Genomic DNA, 20,743 nt, shown 5'->3' with positions numbered 1-20,743 from the left:
GCTGTGTCCCTCTCCCAGGCATGCCAGGGCAGGGAAGGCAGACAGATGAACAAACACAGAGTAGTGCCGCGGTAGAGGTAAGCACTGGCAGGGGCGGGGGTGGGGGAGGAAGCAAATGCATTCAGATTTAGCCATATTGATTTATGGGCACGTGGGATAATTCATGGTGTAAATATTCCTGCCCCTCCCCCTTCCCCAGGGAGAGTTTAGTTTGAGGAGAGGAAAGCCAAGAATAGAATCCTGGGAAAATGTTAAAATTTCAAGTTGGACCAATAAAGACAGAGCACTCGGAAGTATACAAGGAGTTTTAGAAGGTGATGATGTTAGGAAAAGCCTGTGGAAGATAGTTTTAGGACAGAAGTTTCAAACATCAAATACTGCAGAGAGGTCAAGTCAAAGGAGAGATGAAAGCGTTTATGGAATTTGTTACCTTGGAGGTGACTGGGTCACACTGATGGGAATGACTTCAGGGACCGGGTGGAATGCATTAGGCTGCACTCCGGAACAAAGCGGGAAGGCAGGGAGGCCGGGGTGGATTGCTGGTTTGAAAAGCTTGGCTGCTAGAAGGAGAACCAGTATAGCTAGAAGAATGTTCAGGCTTGAAGAGAATTTTGGTTTTGTTGTTGTTGCTTTGCTTTGTCTTTAAAATGGGCTTTGAATGTGTATGAAGAGAGAAAAGAAGTGTTAGACTCAAAGTTGGAGTGTCCAGGAAGTAGGGGGAGAATGGACAGAGCATGACTGCTGAATAAGCTGAAGGGTGTGGGAGCCAGAGCTCATGTAAAGATCAGCATTGATTAGGAGACAGAAAGTTTATGGAGTGAGGTGTGTGCAGGAAGTTCATTCATCTCAAACCCAAATACTACTGTTTTCTTAATGAAATTGAAGACAGGGTCATCTGCCGTGAGTAAGAGTTTAGGTGGCTTTGGAGTCGCTTCTGTAGAAAATGAGAGTTGGCACTGAACAGGGACCTGTAGTAGATCATGAGGTGGTAAATAATGTCTAGCAAAGATCGAGGTCAAGTTTAATAATGCACCTTATTTCTATGCCTGTCGTATTTTCTTTAGGATGGGGAGAGGAAACAACTAAATTGATCCAGGGTAGATGGTTTGTAGGATGTATCAGACAGAAAGATAAAGGGATTATTGGATGTTTGAGGGATGAGTAACTCATCCATCTTCCCCTCTGTGTTCTCGGTTCTTGAGAATAAAACATAGGGAGTGAGGGACGGCTTTATTCATGGCTGAACAAGACCCAACAACCATTAAGTACAGAGCTTCTGATAAATTGTTGCTTCTTTTTCCTTCCTCCCAAGTGAAGGTGGGGTAGGGTGATGAACCACTTGCCTTCCCTAGTAGTCCTCTCCCCTCTGTGGACACTGGACACTCATGGGGGAGTGGACAATAAGAGTTTCCCCCCAAAAGGGATCTAGAATTTAGTTTGAAAGAGGGTTCCAAAATTTAAGATTTGAAAGATAGAACAATTTCAGGTAAAGATGAGGTCCAAGGTGTTGGTGTATATAAAGGTAAAAGGAAGTGAAAAGCTTGGATTTAAGAGAAGTTATTCAGATCCTTTGCATAGCTCTTTCTTGGCCTACAAGTACATTCAATCTCTCCTGTTGTGTCTTTTTTATTATAGAACTCACTATATTCTGCCTTTTTATTTAATTAGGTACTTATGTTTATTATCAGCTCCCTGAAGACAGAAACACTGTCATGTTGTTTTACCTCATAGTACCTTACCCATAAGTATTTGTTGATTTAATTAATAAGATGAAAGTTTATTTTACACATGAGAAGACTTTTGGTTGAAATGTTTTCAACAAATTTATCCACTCAACCAAACGTTATTCCTGAAATTTGTTGGTCCAGAAATGGGGAGACTAAAATGTTAAGCAGATTGCTTAGAGTCTTATAGCAAATCAGTTTGGTAGAACTTTCTATGGCATAAAATAGAATAAGAGATAGATTTTCAACCAATAATTGGCAATCCTCTCTATCTTTAAATATTTAAATATCCTACCTTTCTGGATTGCATTGACTGCTATTAATGCTGTTATTTTAGCTAGTTCATGTCAAAGGTTAATGGTGTAGTTTGGTGGTATTATGGCTAGAGAATACAGGAATGGCCAAATTCAGCTTCACTACAGCCATGCCTTGAAGTCCCTAAGGATGATATATTGACAAGGGACAATAGTAAATGGAAAATCTATAATTAGCAAATGGAAAACAGAAATGCAGTGCTTTGCCTGAAAACCCAATGCCAAGCTCTCTAGTAGAACGGGTCCTAGAGCACTATTTTAGAGACCACGGCAGAAACTGACTTAACATGGGAGGTTACTCAGCATCATTTCTGCCTCATTCTGTGGGTTACGAGTGAGTCACTAAGGCTGACTGAGCTTCAAGGGAGGGAACATAAACACCATGAGCGTTGCGTCAAAGGACTTGTGGACATGGTTCAGACCTGCCTACTTGATGGTTACTTTTCCTTCCTTGCACAGTCCTGTGCTCCCAACCTTGGAATGAATAATTTTCTTGGTGGTGGTTTTTTTTTTTTTTTTTTTTTTTTTGGTTGTCTTAGTCACCTCAGGTACATGTTAGTTTTCAATTGCTTTGTAACAAATTACCACAAACTTTGTGGTTTAAAACAACGCCCATTTGTTAGCTGACTGTTTCTGTTGGGCACACAACATCGCCAAATTCCTTTCCTCCGGATCTCACAGCGTTGAAATAAACAGATTTTTAAATATATACAGATATGTGTATGTACACATCCATACATGCATATTTAGCCCTTAAATTGGGCTAATTTTAACCAAGGTTGGAGTTTCGGGTTTTACATGTGTCTTCTGCAATAGACGGCAGTGACAATAACAACAAAAAACTGAAAGCATTTTCCGTGACATTAGGTGTCAGTGATATGATCAGGGAATGGAAAAGGACAACGCTGACAGCCTTCTTGGCAATTTATAATCCTTCAGGATTCATTAACGTTCATCACGAATTCATGTGTAGTTTAAGTTCTACCATAGCATGTCTACAATGGTGGCGTCTACGAGACGTTCTTAATTTTGTCGTTCATTTTCTAATTGTCTCCTTTCCTTTCTTTTTTCTTGTTTTATTGATTTCTGCATGGTGTTCTGGTGTTTTATTTCCACTTTCACGTTTTTATTTTAACACACCACTGTGCTGTAGGCAAAGGTGTTCTTCTCTTAGACCGGAGAGAATTGACTTCCCCTTGGTCACACCAGTGCCTCCTGGGGAAGGGTCCCAGCCGTCCTGATGCGTAAGCCAGGGCGCTTCCCTCTCACACAGCGTTCTTTCCATCTGGTTAGTCTTTGCCCCTGTTCTCTCTCTCTTCTCACCTCCGCTGCTCTGTTTGTCTCTTTCTCACTTACCATGATGCGTATATCCCAGCTTTTTGTGACTTACTCGGTTGCAGACTTTAGACCATGAAGTCCAACAGTGTGGGTTTGTGTGCTGCTTGGCCCTGTCTAGTTACGTGACTTTGGACAAATGAGTTCACCTGTAACTGAGGACGGCGACGGAGCCCGCCTCATGGGGTTATGAGGATTAAGTGAAATGTGATAACACATCGCAATCCCCAGCCCAGTGACGAGCACATATAGTTTACCAAGTGCTAGTGGCTGTCATAACCCTGAGGTCATTATCCCCGCTGTGCGCCTCACAAGTGGAAGCGTGTTGCCAATTCCCAACAAGTTTGGGAATTTTGAAGGAGTATGTGGATGAACTTTATCTTGAGAAAACGTCCCACCCTGCCTATGTTTCAGAGGTGCAGTGAAGATTTATCTCCACTGTTACCTCATATTAATAGGTTATTCGGGAAAGCAACTGTGCTATAATGAATGAAATTTCAACCATACCTTGTTATGTAGATGTATATGATAAAGAACAGCTTTTTAATGATTTGAAAGCCATCACAATCACATTTATACATCAGGCTTTTCAAAATGTGTTGTCCAGGGGCGCCTGGGTGGCTCAGTCGGTTAAGCGTCCAACTTCGACTCAGGTCATGATCTCACGTTTTGTGGGTTCGAGCCCCGCGTCGGGCTCTGTGCTGACAGCTCAGAGCCTGGAGCCTGTTTCAGATTCTGTGTCTCCCTCTTTCTCTGACCCTCCCCTGTTCATGCTCTCTCTCTGTCTCAAAAATAAATAAATGGTAAAAAAAAATTTAAAAAAAAAATGTGTTGTCCAAATGACTGCTTTCATTACATTTTAATGTCGTTTAGGCTACATCTTAAATGAGTCATCATTTTTAAGGAAATTATTGTATGACATTGTTAACACTTTTTATGGAAGTTTGTAAAGAAAGCTTTTTTAATTTTTTTTTTTTTTTTTTTAACTAGAAAGAAATACAGAGGCAATTTATTTGGTTTATCTAACTACCCTGAACATTTTCAGTGAGCTATCTGTGGGTGCGTTTGGAATCTCGCGGTTACTGCACACCCATGCTGGCTTTTCTCGGTTGTGTAAAACACAGAAACCATGTGGTAGCATTTATTTTTAGAACTAAATGAGCACTGGAACAAAGAGTCATTTTAGTTCAGGGGTCACTTGCCACTGCAGACATGACTGAAAGTTGATTATCATTAGATTTGATTCCTCCAATGAAATTTCAAAAAGTAGGCATGAAAACCAATACAGAGAATATAATGTTTATGGCACATAAAATGCTGAAAATTATACATTCATAGTATAACTGAAATGAGCAGCTGTTTAATGGGAGGGGAAAATGTTCTTAAGAATTTGTTTACTTTTTTTATTAAAAAAAGTTTTTTTAATGCTTATTTTTTTAAATTATTTATTAATTTTTTTATTTTAAATATGAAATTTATTGTCAAATTGGTTTCCATACAACACCCAGTGCTCATCCCAACAGGTGCCCTCCTCAATGTCCATCACCCACACTCTCCTCCCTCCCACCCCCTATCAACCCTCAGTTTGTTCTCAGTTTTTAAGAGTCTCTTATGCTTTGGCTCTCTCCCACTCTAACCTCTTTTTTTTTTTCCTTCCCCTCCCCCATGGTCTTCTGTTAAGTTTCTCAGGATCCACATTCTATCCACATAGAATGAAAACATATAGTATCTGTCTTTCTCTGTATGACTTATTTCACTTAGCATAACACTTTCCAGTTCCATCCACATTGCTACAAAGGGCCACATTTCATTCTTTCTTGTTGCCATGTAGTATTCCATCAACTGATGAAATGGATAATCCTTATTTATTTTTGAGAGAGAGGGAGAGAGAGAGATCACGAGCAGGGGAGGGGCAGAGAGAGAGGGAGACAAGGAATCCGAAGCAGGTTCCAGGCTCCGAGCTGTCAGAACAGAGCGTGACACGGGGCTCGAACTCATAAACCATAAGATCATGACCTGAGCCAAAGTCGGATGCCCAACCGACCCAGCCACCCAGGTGCCCCAGAACTTGTTTCTTTAATGTGTACTTTTTGTTGATTCTGTTTTCCCCTTAGCTTCCTCTCTATTATAATTCAGTTCATCTTCTCTCTTAAGAGAGATATCAGATCCTTTGAACCTAAGGAAGTGTCAGTTTACTTTTATCCACTAATACCTCAATCTTCAATTACAAAGGAAGGAATGAAAAGTTATTTTTATGTCATCTGTGAATGCATGTCACAAAACAGGTGTTTAGATTATCATCTAAATAAATAATCACTTAGATAAATAAGTTACCTACTCTGATGATAATATTTACTATAACTACGATGTGCCGTCTCGAAATGCTGATAATTCATTCAGTTAATTATATCAGTCCTGGTAGGTAGTATTATGCTCTCCATTTTATAGATGACAAATCTGAAATGGAGAAGCAACACCTAATACATGTAAATAGTGACAATCTGAACCCGTCCACGTCATCTGGCTTCAGTCTGTGCTCTGACCACTCTGCCATTGTGACTCTTTATTGTGGAGTTATTTTTTTATTGTTTTAAATATTTATTTATTATTTTGAGAGAGAGAGAGAGAGAGAGAGAGAGAGAGAGAGAGAGAGAATCCCAAGCAGGCTCTGCGTCACCAGCTCAGACAGCAGATCTCACAAATCTTGAGATCATGACCTGACCTGAAATCAAGAGTTGGATGTTTAACTGAGTCACCCAGGTGCCCCATTTACTGTGGAGTTTTAAATGAGTTTGGTCAGATAGTATTCCTCTGTTTTTTTTTTTATGTTTTCGGTTGCCTCTTCTCCTCCAAGTCAATCACAGAATTTTCTATAGCATTGCCTGATATACTGCTAAACACTTGCTGGTCATACTGCCGATTTTGAATACTCTATTTTATTTTGGGCACTATATTTTGAATAGAAATGTTGATCAAGAGCTCACAGAGGAAGGCAACCCATATTATACAAAGGTCTGGGAATCATGAGATTGACTGACTTTAGAGGCCACTTTCTATCTGAAAGATTTGGGGAAATGGCATCTTTTTAATATGTGATGGATTCTCATGTCTAAGAGGCAGTCGACAGGTTTTATGTTACTGCAGTGTGCAGGAAAAAGATTCACAGTTGAATTCACAGAGGGACAATTTTAGCTCTACTTAAAAGAGAACTTTCTAACATGAGTCATCTGATAGAACAGGCCTCTTGTGAGGTAATGCCTCTGTCCATTATTAGAAATCTGTAGCCCTCTCATTCCCTACGAACTGGAAGGGGCCTTCAAGAACAGAGTTCTCAGAGTGGACTCAGGTTCAGAGGGCTGAAATGAATTTCTCAAGGTTGGATGGCTGATAGCTATATACAGCTAATGTAGAATTTGGGGCTCCCAGCTCTTGGGGTTTGTTGGGAGTAGGCAAGGAGTGGATTTAGAGATTCCCAGGCACTTTGCACACAGTCTCATTCTACCAAACAGCAAGAGCTAAGTGACCATCCTTCAAGAATGCTATTGGAGAGACCTTTGCATGGTGTGTGTATGTGGCAAGGAGTGAGGGGAGATGGTGGGGACTCAAATTTCTTGCATACCCAAAGACTGTCTTCTTTACCATGGATCCCCAGGGTTAACACAAGGCCTGGAACAGAGGGGAAAGACAATAAGTATTTGTTGAAAGAAGGAAGGAATGTGCTGTTGAATGAATGAATGATATTTGTAAACCCTAGTTTTCCTTTCAGAGAAATGTGTCATTTCAAGTTTTAGCTTAAAGCACACAGTTTCCTCATTTCTCCTCAATGATGACAGATTATAATATACCCATAAATATTTGTATCCTCGTTGAACTCTTTACATCATGACCAGATGATGTTTATGCTAACAGTAAGTCTTAAAAACACGATTCTTGCCTGTGACTGATGATTGCAGTGGTCTCAAAATTATCTGATGCCTGATAATGGCAAACCACATATTTTTTATGTCTCTGTGGCTAACCTATTTTATAGCGCTCTAAAATGATACCACATTAATGCAATCTGAGTGGTTGTTTGCCTCTTAAAATTGACTTATATGCAGTATAGATGGCTTTATACTATGAAAGCTGATAATTTAAAAGTGGAGTTTGAAATTTGCATTCTTTTTTCTCTCACTTGGACATCAGGCTTTTAGAAATGAAATGCGTTATCATTGTTTCTGTAAGTACATCATGTTTATCTTTTCACGTAATGATATAACATCTTTTCCAAGAGTATAGCCTGGAGAAATACTTCTTTAAAGTTATTATGAGCTTCCTCAGACCAAAGTTCTAGGAAACAAGAAACCATTGGTCCTTTTGTAGCTAAACTAAAAACTTGGAGTGCTCTATTTGTTAGGCTCATAATGTAAGAAAAGCTATCAGGGCAAATCTGCTAATCCTTCTCCCCTTGAGAACCCTTGTAGGAATTTAGAGTTGCTGTTTTGTACAAGTAGATTGTTGTTCACGTGAATATGTTTCAGGTTGTACATGCCTTTTCAGGATGGATAAAAGCATGCCTACCACCAAGGACTCACAGGTCTGTCCTCAAAAGTGCTACTGAAAAACCTCCAAAAGACTTTAACCTGAGGTTTAATACAATATGACCAAGATACACACTTCACGGGATAGATTGTAAAGAAGGTTTTTTAAGTCCTTGGGTTCATCAGTGCCTTCCCTGCCCACACTATCCAGAATTAGCAGAGGTCATGAAAGGTACTGTTTATGTATGCCAAGGCATATGGACAAGGCTACTTACCCACTGCAATAGCACAAGATTGGAAATACCCCAAATGTTTAAGTTAGAGACTGGTTGAAATGAATTATGAAATATTTCACAGAGTACAGTGTTACGCAACCGTGAAGAAGAAGGAGTCTGCTCTGCGTATAATAATGCACACCGAACTCCAAGTTGTGATCAGTGTGAAAAGCCAGATGTAGAACAGTGAGCATGTGTAAAATGCTACTCTGTGTTTGTTACTCTGTGCTTGTTTGTGTGTATGTGCAGGCAGCTATACATTTAAACCTTGAAAGATGGTATATTTGTTGTAAATACAGAGCATTTCTCTGGAGAGATACGTAGAAGCTGACAGATATGTGCCTTCAGGAAGGAGACTTGGTACCTGGGGGCAGGCTTGGGAGGGAGATGTACTTTTCGTCCTAAATGTATTTTGAACTTTTTTGTTTGTGTCACAAATCCTTATTCCTTATTCAAAAAAAGTTCTAAATGCTACATGAGAGCCCTTTCTGGCAACTTCTTATCAGATGCATTTGACAAGAGTTATGGATTTAGCAGGAAGCCCATGTTGGACACTGCTCTACTGTTCAAGCAAACCATCATAAAGGCCATCTGTAATGGGAGGGAAGGAAGAGGTGCATGAGAGATCTTGTGGGAAAGACTGGAGAGCCATGGCCAACAGGAAAGGAATGAGGAGAGGAGGAGACTAACATAGAGTTGTTGAATTTGGGAGGACTGCTATATAAATGATGCCTTTAATTACGGGTAGAAAACAAGAATACAAGTAGGCTTGTGGGGAGTGAAAAGAAGGCACTGTGAATTAGACACTGAGAATTTGAAATGATGGTAAGGTATCTTGGCAATGTCTAGTAGGCAATTGAAAGATGCTTTAAAAACTATTAAAATGGCTTAAAGTACTCCTTCGGTATCATTTTCATGGCTCTTCGTAAGTTTCTAGCATATCCAGTGTCTTCTCTGTTCCTTAAGGATGATTGTGGTGTAATGGAAAATTTAGGTTTTGGAAATGTTTTAGTTTTGTGGTGACTGGTACAAACAAGATAATTATTTTGTTTTGAACTTTCCCATTACATATGTGTTCTGTACAAAGCAATTTACGGTTACAAACAAATAGAGCTTGTGCCAAGGGAATGAGGCTAATGCTTTGTTCCAATCTCTGGTACATTCTGAAAATATTAAATGTGTGGTAAAACTTTTAATGTGTCCATTAACTAGTACTCATGGCTAATTTACAGCAGAAGTGTGTGTGATAGCTTACATAAATAATTTCTAAAATCACTGTGATCCTTGTTATTATAATTACTGCTAAGAAAAAACCCTCTCAGTTTCCAATGTACAGTGTGATACTTTCCGATACTATATATGATTATATATCTTGTCAATATTTTGTTTTGTAAAGGTGCCTGGTTTGCAGAGACCTATCTATGTTAGCAAATTTTCTCCTTCTCCTTCTCCTTCTCCTTCTCCTTCTCCTTCAACTTCTTCTTATTATTATCATCATTATCATTATCATTATCATTATCATTATCATCATCATTAATTTACCAGCACCTTTTCTTGCTCATCTTTAAAGAATCTCCAAGTATGTATAGGATTGAGATATAACTGTACAGTTGCCCTGATCATTTTTAAGAGAAGAAAAAGTGAGCATCATGTGAAGCCTTTTCTGCCTGTTCGTCCAGGGTAATGTCAGTAAACTCTTTGATATTCCTTCCTTGCTAGTAGATGGCTAGGGAGGCAGACAGAATTCATTTTCAAATCCTACATGGACCTTCCATATGAAAGATGGAATGAGATAATATATGTGATCATATTGACAGCAAAGCACTCTGAAAGTGTAAGATCTGCAAAAGTAATCATTCTGCTTATTTATCAAGATTATAGCCCCCTACACCCTTCTTATTTTTCAAGAACTTAACTATTAATTCTTCTGAGGAAAGGTTGTTTGCATCTATGGGTAGTAATTAGAATTATGAATATAATAGGAAAATAGATTATAGTCTCATTGATTTCCCAGTTCACTATTACAATAGCAAAAGCTGGAATTGTGTATCATAGTTATTTTGTGAGTGTGGCAGGCTGAAGAATGGATCCCAAAGATATTTACATCCTAATTAATGTCTGTAACCTGTGAATGTCACTTTATATGGTGCAGAGGACCTTGTAGTTTTGATCATGTTAAGGATCTTGCGATGAGATCATTCTGGATTATCAGTGGGTCCTGTGTAATCACAGGGGCCCTTGTAAAAAGGGAGGCAGGAGGAATTAGTCAGAGAATATGTGAAGTTGGCTTGGTGCAAGGAGGGGGCCATGAGCCAATGAATGAGGGTAGCCTCTAGAAGAGGAAAAAACAAGGTTCTTCCCTACAGCCTCCAGAAGGAATGCAGCCCTTTGGACACCTTGACTTTAAACTTCTTACCACCACAACTGAAGAGAATAATTTGTTCAGCAGCAACAGGAAACTAATGCAATAGGGATTGATCAAACATTAATAACTACAGTTTTTTTGAATTCTAAGAAACTGTTAATACCGACTTGAATCCAAACTTTCCTTATCAAAGTCTTCAGAGAAGCAGTGGTTTATTATTATACATGTAATTTACCTATATAAATGATAGAATAGGATACCCCAGTAAGCATCACGGAAAGTCTCTCTTGATAGACTCCCTGAGGCCTTTGCCATGGCCTTTCTCCAGAGAGAGCAGGGCAGGGCAGCGAAGCCTGCACAGGGACTGTCTTTATCTTCTGCGGTTTCACTATGTCCTTCTATCTTTGGTTCTCCAGTGAACCAGAGGCTTCTGGGAAGTTCCAGGTAGGTCCTTTACTCTGAAACAGAATCTTAAAGACTAGATAGTCCCCAAAAGATTTTAAATAGATGGCTTTCTTTAACACTTTCTGTATAGATTCTAACACGATATGAATTAGACCATGTTGAATTCATTTGCTTATTTGAAACCTGGATCCTGCCAGCTTACATGTCTCTATTTTATTGTTAATATTTTATTAAACGCTTTCAGTAACATTTTGATTTTAGAGTATTTTGGATTTTTACATTGAAATAAAGGAAAAATTTACTTTTTAGAATGTGAGATACATTGGAAATCCTGGGTATGTAATGAGAAGGTTGGTACTTGATAGCATTGAAATCTGTGCTTCCTTTTTTCATGGAAACATATCAGAATTTATGTTTTATTTATATTTAATACTTTAAGGCAGTAAAAAAAAAAACAACATTAGGTTATAGAGGAAAATCAGATTAACATGGACAATGACTTTGTTATGAAGCCATTATTCTTAGTCAAGAAGCAGGTTTTGTGCCGACCTAATCTTAAGCAGAGTCATCAAAGCTCAATAATTATGGAAGTCGATGGGGCGCCTGGGTGGCTCAGTCAATTGAATGTCCAACTTTGGCTCAGGTCACAAGCTCACAGTTTGTGGGTTTGAGCCCCACGTTGGGCTCTGTGTGCTTCAGATTCTGTGTCTCCCTCTCTCTCTGCCCCTCCCCTGCTGGTGCTCTGTCTCTCTCTGTCTCTCAAAAATAAACATTTAAAAATTAAAAAAAAAAGAATTATGGAAGTTGGGGTACCTGGATGGCTGTCTGTTAAGCATCCAGCTCTTGATTTCAGCTCAGGTCATGGTCTCACAGTTAGTGAGATTGAGCCCCGGTTCAGGCTCCTCACTAACAGTACAGAAGCTGCTTGGGATTCTCTATCTCCCTCTCTCTCTCTGCCCCTCCCCTGCTCATGCTCTCTCTCTCTCTCAAAATAAATAAACAAACCTAAAAAAAAAAAAAAAGAATATGGAAGTAAGATTTGCAACGCTGTCTTCAGCTCAGTCCATCCCACCCCATCTCACTCAGTGGTTGGAAGACTTACCTCTTTAGCTTCTATGGACATTTCAGGTCATTTGATTAAGGAGACCACATTATTCATCTAATTTGAGTTTGATACAGGAGAAGGCCATAAAAGGTCAGAAACTTGAGTCCTGGCAGGTATGGTCTGCAAGTTGAGTACAGAGCAAGGATTGAATAGAGCCTATATCCCTAAGACTCCCAGGTCCCTCACCTCCTTAGTTCCTTGAAGAGTTTTGCTTGGGGTTCCCCGATGTTTGGGTACAGTTGTTTTCACTGTGAAAACTTTCAAATATATACAAACTCAGGGTAACTGTGAACCCCACATTCCCATTGCCCAGCTCCTGCTGCCGTCTGCGTGTTGCCACATTGCTTCATCTCGTCTCTCTCTTTCCCTATTTTCTCTGGAATGTTTTAAAGCAAACCTTTCACACCATTCTACTTGACCCCTCATTCTTCAGTAGGCGGTGCTAGATTTTAACTCCGCTTCTTTTCCATCGTTCTTCTCAAGCAAAGCCTGGATATGCAGAAGCTGCAGAAGAGAGAGATTGCCCGTCGTTTCTGAATTTAGTATTTTGCAGTGAAGGAATGATCTTTTCTTTTGATTTTGATTTTACTTTACTTGTTATAACACTGCTATTACTGTTTTGTTAACTCCTCATATAAGGAGTGTATTAGCTAATGGTAGACAACCCCTTTAGTATCTACATTTGTTTTTTTCTCTTCAATGTATTGTAACAAAACTAATTCCATACTTAATTTACAGAGCTGATTAAAGAATCAATGAGATACTGTCTTTTTGCCATAAGTTTGTAGTCAAGTATTCCTGTAGATAAGAAGACAGACATCTTCTTGGCAAAGACGTTCTGCTCTTGTCCAGAGGTCTTTTTCCTTTCTATAATTAGTACATTTCTCAGAATAATAGTTTTACATGTTTATTTTTGAGAGAGAGAGAGAGAGAGAGAGACAGAGCATGAGCGGGTGAGGGGCAGAGAGAGAGGGAGACACAGAACCCGAAGCAGGCTCCAGGCTCTGAGCTGTCAACACAGAGCACAACGCAGGGCTCGAACTCACGAACCGTGAGATCATGACCTGAGCCGAAGCCAGATGCCCAACCGACTGCGCCACCCAGGCGCCCCTATGCTACAGAATTCTCAATTATTTATACCAAAGTTTAGGTGATTACTTGATTTATAGCTTCATTTTTGAAGTTAATGTTATATATACAAATGATATATAACTTCTCCTTAGAAAAGTAAGCAGCATTGGGGCAGACTTCCCTGTGTTCATGACTAATGCCTCCCTCTTTATTTTGAGAACCTATGCAGATGTTTGGTACTTCCTAGTCTACATTACAGGAATGCCCACAAAGATCAGTACGTTGTTATTCAGCTAGAATGACTCATCCATTGGAGGGATGATCAGTCAGCCAAAACCAGAAGGGTAGAATGACTTTCAGAGATCCTCTTTAACTTTCAGTAAAGGGTGTGTACGTGTGTTTTGTGTATAAATCTAAATATAGTTCTAAATAGACATCTGAAAAAATTTGTAGAGCATTCTGAAAGGGAATAGGAAGACCTTAGTTCAGCATCCAAGCCATATGATTTAGGATCCTGTTCACAATAGTGTGCTATCGGCATGGCAGGATTTCCCTATAAATTCCAGCAATGGGTTAATAATTGGCTCTTGAGTGTATGTGAATTACCTGTCAACCTCAGTCTTATCGTTAGCCCACTACATCTTTGTATGTTATTTTACATCATTTGACATATTGTTAAATGTGTGCTCTGCGATTTTATGGAACTACTCTCTTCACGAGCACGTAATGCAGATTCCACGGTGTTTACAGCTATATCATGAGTGTTTACTATATTGCAGCAGTATAATAATGTCTCTTCCTAATATACAATTCTGTTATTTTACAGACTTAAATTATACTATCTGTTGAAAACGTCCATAGCTCTTCCTTTGCCAGATGCGCATTTGTTGTGACTGTACTTTTCTTAGTCTCCCACTAAAATTCAAGCATCATTGGGAGAAAATACACATTGAATCTTTATCATCTGGTAGTGCCTCAGAAAAATTTACTTTTAGGTCAGAAGTTGTCATCTTAGAAAATAGATGGGACTCGGGGCAACTGGATGATGAAACAGTGAAGTATTGATCCCAGAAGAAAAAGGAGTCAGTCTATCTATGCAGGACTTGTGAACTCAAATGCCTCCAGGGGCCACTTGGTAATTTAACTGTATGAAGTGGCCAGCTGAAGAAAATAGGTCTAAGCTGCTTGTACTGTGATGAGCAAAGTACCTGTCTAAAATGGATGTTAACTTGTTGTTGTTTTATAACTCACCACTTCTGGGTTCAAACAGATTGACCAAACAAAAGCATCAGAGGTCATCATTTGGTGACCTCTGTTATATCCCTTGGGGTGCTGTAGGTGGTAGACTATTTCAGATTGATACCATACAAAGGAATACTGTTAGGTACAGATGAGAACACTGGAAATTGGGGAGCAGAAGGGTCCTGAAAAGGGAGATACGGAGCCGTAAAGATTAACAGCACTTTCTCTGCATTACTTAGACCAGATCCTGACTTGATTAATGGACAGGTTGGATGCTTCCATTGCCCTTCATGGCTGATAAGCAAAGATGTGCATCAGAATCACCTGTATAGCTTTGCCAAACTACTGATTACGTCTGAAATTACCCATGCCTCCCTCCAAAATGAGATTTCGATTTACCAAGTCTGGTTTGGAGCATGACTAGCTAAGTTTTGTATATTTTGGAAAAACTCTTAGCTCCATGCAGGTGCACCCATGTGGTTGAGGACCTGTGCTCTTGGAGGTAGAGTGCCCCGGGCCACTTTGAAATAAGGGAGTAAATGTCTCTACCCTCATGATACTCACTTAGGATGAGAGACTACATTGCATTCTGGCGCATTTAAATTGTTCAAGTGAATTATTTCCTTTCATACAAGAGGAATGAAAAAATCAACATACACCACTTAAGAGTTGGATAATATATTTGAGGGAGGATGGAAGAGGCAGGTATGTTAAGACCCAGCATTTGGCAACTTCAAGTATAGCAAACCTAGTTTTAAAAAGACATAATTCTACCTGATTTGGCTTTAACAAAAGTCAGATTATATCCCCTAAGTTATAAAAATTCAGGCAATAGAAAATTGTTACGAGTACACTTAGACTTCCTGTTAGTTCTGCTATCCAAGAAAGACTTCTCACTGCATATGAATTTTTATTTCAATCAGGCAGTTCAGGATTAATCACTAAGGATAAAAAAAATAAGTACTACATTTCATATAAATGGAATCACACAATATATGGTCTTTTGTAACTGGCTCCTTTCATTTGGCATAATGTTTTTAAGGTTCATCCATGTTGCAATGCTGTCCATCTATTTTCTTACTCCATGTTTTAAAGTTTCCCTTTTTTATTTTGGCCATGACATCTCTAGAAAGTGATACTGATTTTGAATTTCAAGTCGGGAGAGCAGGGTAACGTTATAGACGAATTTGGGTCAAGAAACTGATCTGATTTAAACAGATTAATTATGTAGTCATTATCAAACATAGCTTCAATTTTGCTTGATGTCAGACCTAGTTTTATTTTTTAATTAAAAAAACTAATTTTGGGGGCGCCTGGGTGGCTCAGTCGGTTGAGCGGCCGGCTTCAGCTCAGGTCATGATCTCACGGCTAGTGAGTTCGAGCCCCGCATCGGGCTCTGTGCTGACAGCTTAGAGCCTGGAGCCTGTTTCAGATTCTGTGTCTTCCTCTCCCTGACCCTCCCCCGTTCATGCTCTGTCTCTGTCTCAAAAATAAATAAACATTAAAAACATTTTTTTAAATGTTTAAAAAAAAAGTAATTTTTAATTAAAAAATTAATTTAAAAATATTTAATTTTTTTTATTTGGGTGTAGTTGACACACGATGTTACATTAGTTTCAGGTGTATGACATAGTGATTTGGCAACTGTAAACATGTTGTGCTCACCACCAGGGTAGCTAGCTACCCTCTGTCACCATGCAGTGCTATTACAATGTCATTGACAATATTCCTTATGCTGTGCCTTTTATTTCCATGATGTATTCATTCCATAACTAGAGACAAAGTAGATTCGTTGTTGCCTAGGGCTGGGGGTGGGGCCAGATTCGGAGGAAAATGGGGAGTTACTGTTATTAAGAGGGTTCCTTTTTGACGTGAAAACGTTCTAAAATAGATTATGGTGATGGTTGTACAATGCTGTAAATACAATAAGAACCATTGAACTGTACCATTTAAGCAGATGGATTGAATAGTATTGTAAATTATATCTCAATAAAGCCAGTATTAAAAAATAAAAAGGAAAAGGAAATGTGTATAGTTTATTTTTAAGTATTTTGATAGAGCAGAGGTGATCAGTTTGGTGTAAAGAAATAAGGATTTCCTAGTGGAAAAAGTTTGTTGGACATTTAAAATTACCACAGAAGTTTGGGGCACCTGGGTGGCTCAGTCAGTTAAGCATCTGACTTTGGCTCGGGTCATGATCTCAAGGTTCGTGAGTTCAAGCCCCGCGTCAGGCTCTGTGCTGACAGCTCAGAGCCTGGAGCCTGCTTTGGATTCTCTCTCTCTCTCTCTCTCTCTCTCTCTCTCTCTCTCTCTCTGCTCTTCCCCTGCTAATGCTCTGTCTCTCATTCTCTCAAAAATAAATAAACATAAAAAAAATTTTTTTTAAACTGACAAGTAAGCTTAAAAAAAAATTACCACAAAAGTTTGTAAAGTGCCCTTCATTGCAGAATCAAAAATCTAAGTTAGAAGAAGAAACTCTCTATTTGAATGTCTTAAGCATGACACCTACTAGAGAGGGCATGCTGAACTCTCTCAGTACTGCACAGGGATCTGATGCCCTCCACTCTGCCAAGCCTTTTGCCATCTTATGTTCCTGCTGTGAGGAAGCTGAGACCCAACGCAGTTAACGGGAGGGGCTGGGGGGTGGGGGAAGACAATATTTTTCCTAATCTGTTTGTTGATATTTTCCTAGTATCTTCTAAAGAAAACTCATTATCATTATTCTGGTTTTGGTGGTTTGCTAGTCAGTGACTATTTTGTTAGCGAACTGCTTCCAGTTTGTGTTGTCTTGGACTGTGGACCACACTTAAAAAAGAAATATATACATTACAGAAGAAGTCTGTAAATAGATACATAATTGCTGTCAGCGCCAAGAACTGTGATGCTAGTATTTACTGAGCTTTGGTTTCCTAACAGACGCTGTGCTGAATGCTTTACTTGGATGGTCTCACTAATCCCACACCACACTCTGTAGAGCTGGGAGTTAATGCTTTATCCTCACTTAGCAGGTGCAAGACGATGGCTCATAGAGAGGAGGAAACATTGTTCACAGCCGCACAAGTAAGAAAGGACGCTGTTGGTCTTCATTCTAAGTGGGCCTGACTCCAGAATTTGGGCGCTGAATCACTCTGCTGTTACCTTAATGGCTTCCAGTAGGGAATTTGCAGACTAGCAATTCCCTGTAATTCACTTGGCTACAGAAACTTCTGTCATTTCTTAAGTTCTAACAGTGTTGTGGGGAACAAGTAAAATATCTTTAGGACACTGGTTTTCAAACATACTTGCACTTTGCAATTATCTGGAAGTTAAAAAAAAAAAAAAAAAAAAGCTGGCGGCTGGGTCCCAGCCTCAGATGTTCTGAGTTAAATGGTATGGAGTGTGGCGTGGACATTGGCATTTTTTTAAAAATCTCCCAGGTGATTCTAATGTGCAGCCAACTTTAAGAACTGCCTCGGGGGCGCCTGGGTGGCTCAGTCCAACTTTGGTTCAGGTCGTGATCTCAGTTCGTGGGTTCGAGCCCCGCGTAAGGCTCTGTGCTGACAGCTTAGAGCCTGGAGCCTGCTTCGGATTCTGTGTCTCCCTCGCTCTCTGCCCCTCCCCCGCTCACGCTCTGTCTCTCTGTCTCTCAAAAATAAATAAGCATTAAAAAAATTTTTTTAAATAAAAAAAAAAGAACTCCTGCTTCAGAACAATGCAAAGTTTTAAATTCTGAATTCCCATCCTTCCGTTAGTAAAAAAATTAGTGTTTTTGTTACAAAAGTACTACATATTTGCTTTAGAAGCCATATACAAACAAAAAAATACAATTATGTTTCTCTGTAATCCCCTCACTGAAAGATGACCAATACAGTATTTGTGGGGTTTTTTTACCTGTGCATGTTTATGTGTTTAAAGTCTTAACTATAATGTTACTCTTCTATAGAACTTTATGTATTTAATGTCTCCTTTCTTATGTATTTATATGCTTTAGCAGACTGAGAAATTTTTGATTCTTATCCATAGGTAATAGTGTTGTTGGATTAATAGTAAATAGGCCAATAACTCTCCAAATGGAGCAATATCTCTATTAATGGAGAGTTTGTATATTATTTGAGGTAGCATTTAGGAAACTGATTTAGATGGCTCTCCTATGTGTTCATCTTATACAGCACTTTTTCAGACAAGCATACCTTGGTTTACCTCCTTATCTCCTTTCTGGACTGTTAAGGCAAAGCCCATATGGTTTGTACCCCTGGGTTCTGGGCTCTGGGCTCTGGGCTCTAGGCTCTAGTCTTCTAGACTTCCTGGCCTACGTCCTCCCCCTCAGGCTCAGAGAACCCTCCCTGGGAATAGCCCCCTCCCACACCTCTGTCTTTCCACCTTCCCACACTACTCACCTGTCATAATAAAAACGCTGAGTTCAATATACTTTCAGAGTGAGAAGCAAATAATTTTCAGAGTTTGCTGCTTCTCAGATATTTTCCTAATAAAGATTTGGATGAGAAACCACTGTAGTGTAAGGGAGTTTAGTTAGGATACAACCAGAGCCTGTCAGCTAACAATTATGATTATCCTATTCTTTCCTACAAAGGTGGAACATGAGGAAGAATTCAAATAAAAGGTGGGGAGAGAACTCAGAGCTTTGGTGGGCTGGTGAGGGATTACCCCAGAGGAGAAAGGGTCAATCTGGGAGACTTTATGGGTTTGGTTGGTAAACCAGCCTTGTCTTCAGTTAGGCCCAGACTACTCCAGGCTTTTGGAGGAAGCATTTTTAATACGGTAGCCACAAAACCAAACATCTCTGCATCATGACTTGCAAAAGATTTTCTTTTTCATACGTATTTCTTATAACTATAATCAGTGGCTTTGTTAATCACCCTTGATCACAAGGCCTATAAATCAAAATTGCTAATAGTTATTTCTGGCTCTTAAAAACTTAACATTTCTTTTAAGAATGTGTTACGATCTTTTTTCTAAGTGTTTATTTATTTTTGAGAGAGAGCAAGCATGTACACATGAGCAGGGGAGGGGCAGAGAAAGAGGGAGACAGAGGATCCAAAGCAGGCTCTGTGCTGACAGCAGACAGCCTGATGCAGGGCTCGAACTCACCAAGTGTGAGATCACCTCCTGAGCCAAAGTCAGACGCTTAACTGACGGAGCCACCCAGGTGCCCCAAGAATGTGTTATGATGTTTACTTGCTTATTATTGACCACTTTTAAACAAATTTATGTTAAAAGGCGGAAGCTGCAAAATTATACATTTACTTCATTGGCATATCAGTGTGATATACATTGCTGAAATTTTTTTAGGATTGAGCCATTTATGTAGTTCCAAAAGCTATAAGAAAAATTAGAAGCTGTTTCCCTATTCTTTTTCTCCCCTTTTTGTTGAATTCACGATGACTTATGATGAATATAAAGGCATTAAAGATAGTTAAAACCACCAAATATACTGCTTTCCTTCGAATTCAACATCAACAAAACAAAATCAAAGAATAAAATAACAAGCCTGGTTTATTTATCTGAATAATATTTGTCTCACTACAAGATCATAGTGAAAGAGAGGGAATCCTTAGAGTTCATCATATAGTATAGTAACTAACTAACTAACTAAATAAATAAAGAAAGAAAGAAAAACAAATGCTAGAGGTAAATACTTATTCAGGTAAATGTCAGATTTATTCAGTCAGTCAGTGGGAGATTTCTGGAGTACCATGCCAGTCATCAGAGCCAGGAGAGTATTATGATATAATGGTATCTCTTCTGCTGCATTGGATGAGCTGTCCTAGAAAAACATTTTGAAGCAATAAAGCATCCATTTAGCTCCTGAGTAATGAGGGAGTCAGTGCTCTTTCATTAACTATTTATTCAGGAAAAGAAGTGACCAACTGCTGAAAAGCTTTATCCAAAGAGGGTAGTGGAAAACAGAAGAAAATGCAGAAGTGAGGTTCTGTTCAGTTTCATATGCAATTAACAAATACCCAAAGCTGAACGGTTGATGCTTCTCCTCCATGTGACTTCTGGCTGACTGTATTTAAGTGTGAGTGCCTGTCAGATGTATGAAAGGGCCCCTTGGTTTAAGGAAGGATTGTGCAGTCTACACTAAAGACCAAAGAAAGGAAGCAATGAGCGGTGAGTAGCTAAGATTGGGCTGGTCTCTACAGTTTTAAATAATGGACTTATTTCCTATGATGAACAGTACTGATTTGAGGCTCGCTGGTTTACTCCTGTTGGGAATTGTTCCTTTTATTTTTAGATGATTATTCCTTTTTCATGACTTCAGAAATCTGTGCTATAATGAAGTATGTAGATTATCACTCGATCAAATGGCTTCTAACTTAAGAAAAGTTCTTATTTGCTATATAAATATATAACTTATTATTTGGAAATAGTTTCTAGGTGTGTGTG

At 39.2% G+C, this 20,743-nt stretch overlaps 1 protein-coding gene across 3 annotated transcripts in view; it reads left to right on the top strand.

Moving 5' to 3' along the window:
• DGKH (diacylglycerol kinase eta) overlaps nt 1–20,743 on the top strand; it is a 163,343-nt gene that overhangs the window by 74,875 nt on the left and 67,725 nt on the right. The window contains exon 1 of one of the 3 annotated variants that reach the window (XM_042926979.1): nt 5,409–5,429. The exons of 1 other annotated variant lie outside the window; for it this stretch is intronic. The gene's annotated coding sequence lies outside the window, so the exon portion shown is untranslated. Of the gene's footprint in view, nt 1–5,408; nt 5,430–6,659; nt 6,749–20,743 lie in introns of those variants that run through there. One more of the 3 variants, XM_042926969.1, reaches the window with a different exon arrangement.

This window comes from Panthera leo, chromosome A1 (assembly GCF_018350215.1).
Source record: "Panthera leo isolate Ple1 chromosome A1, P.leo_Ple1_pat1.1, whole genome shotgun sequence".
Taxonomy (NCBI): domain Eukaryota; kingdom Metazoa; phylum Chordata; class Mammalia; order Carnivora; family Felidae; genus Panthera; species Panthera leo.
Note: the sequence above shows the minus strand (reverse complement) of the source record. Positions and strands in the feature narration are given on the sequence as shown.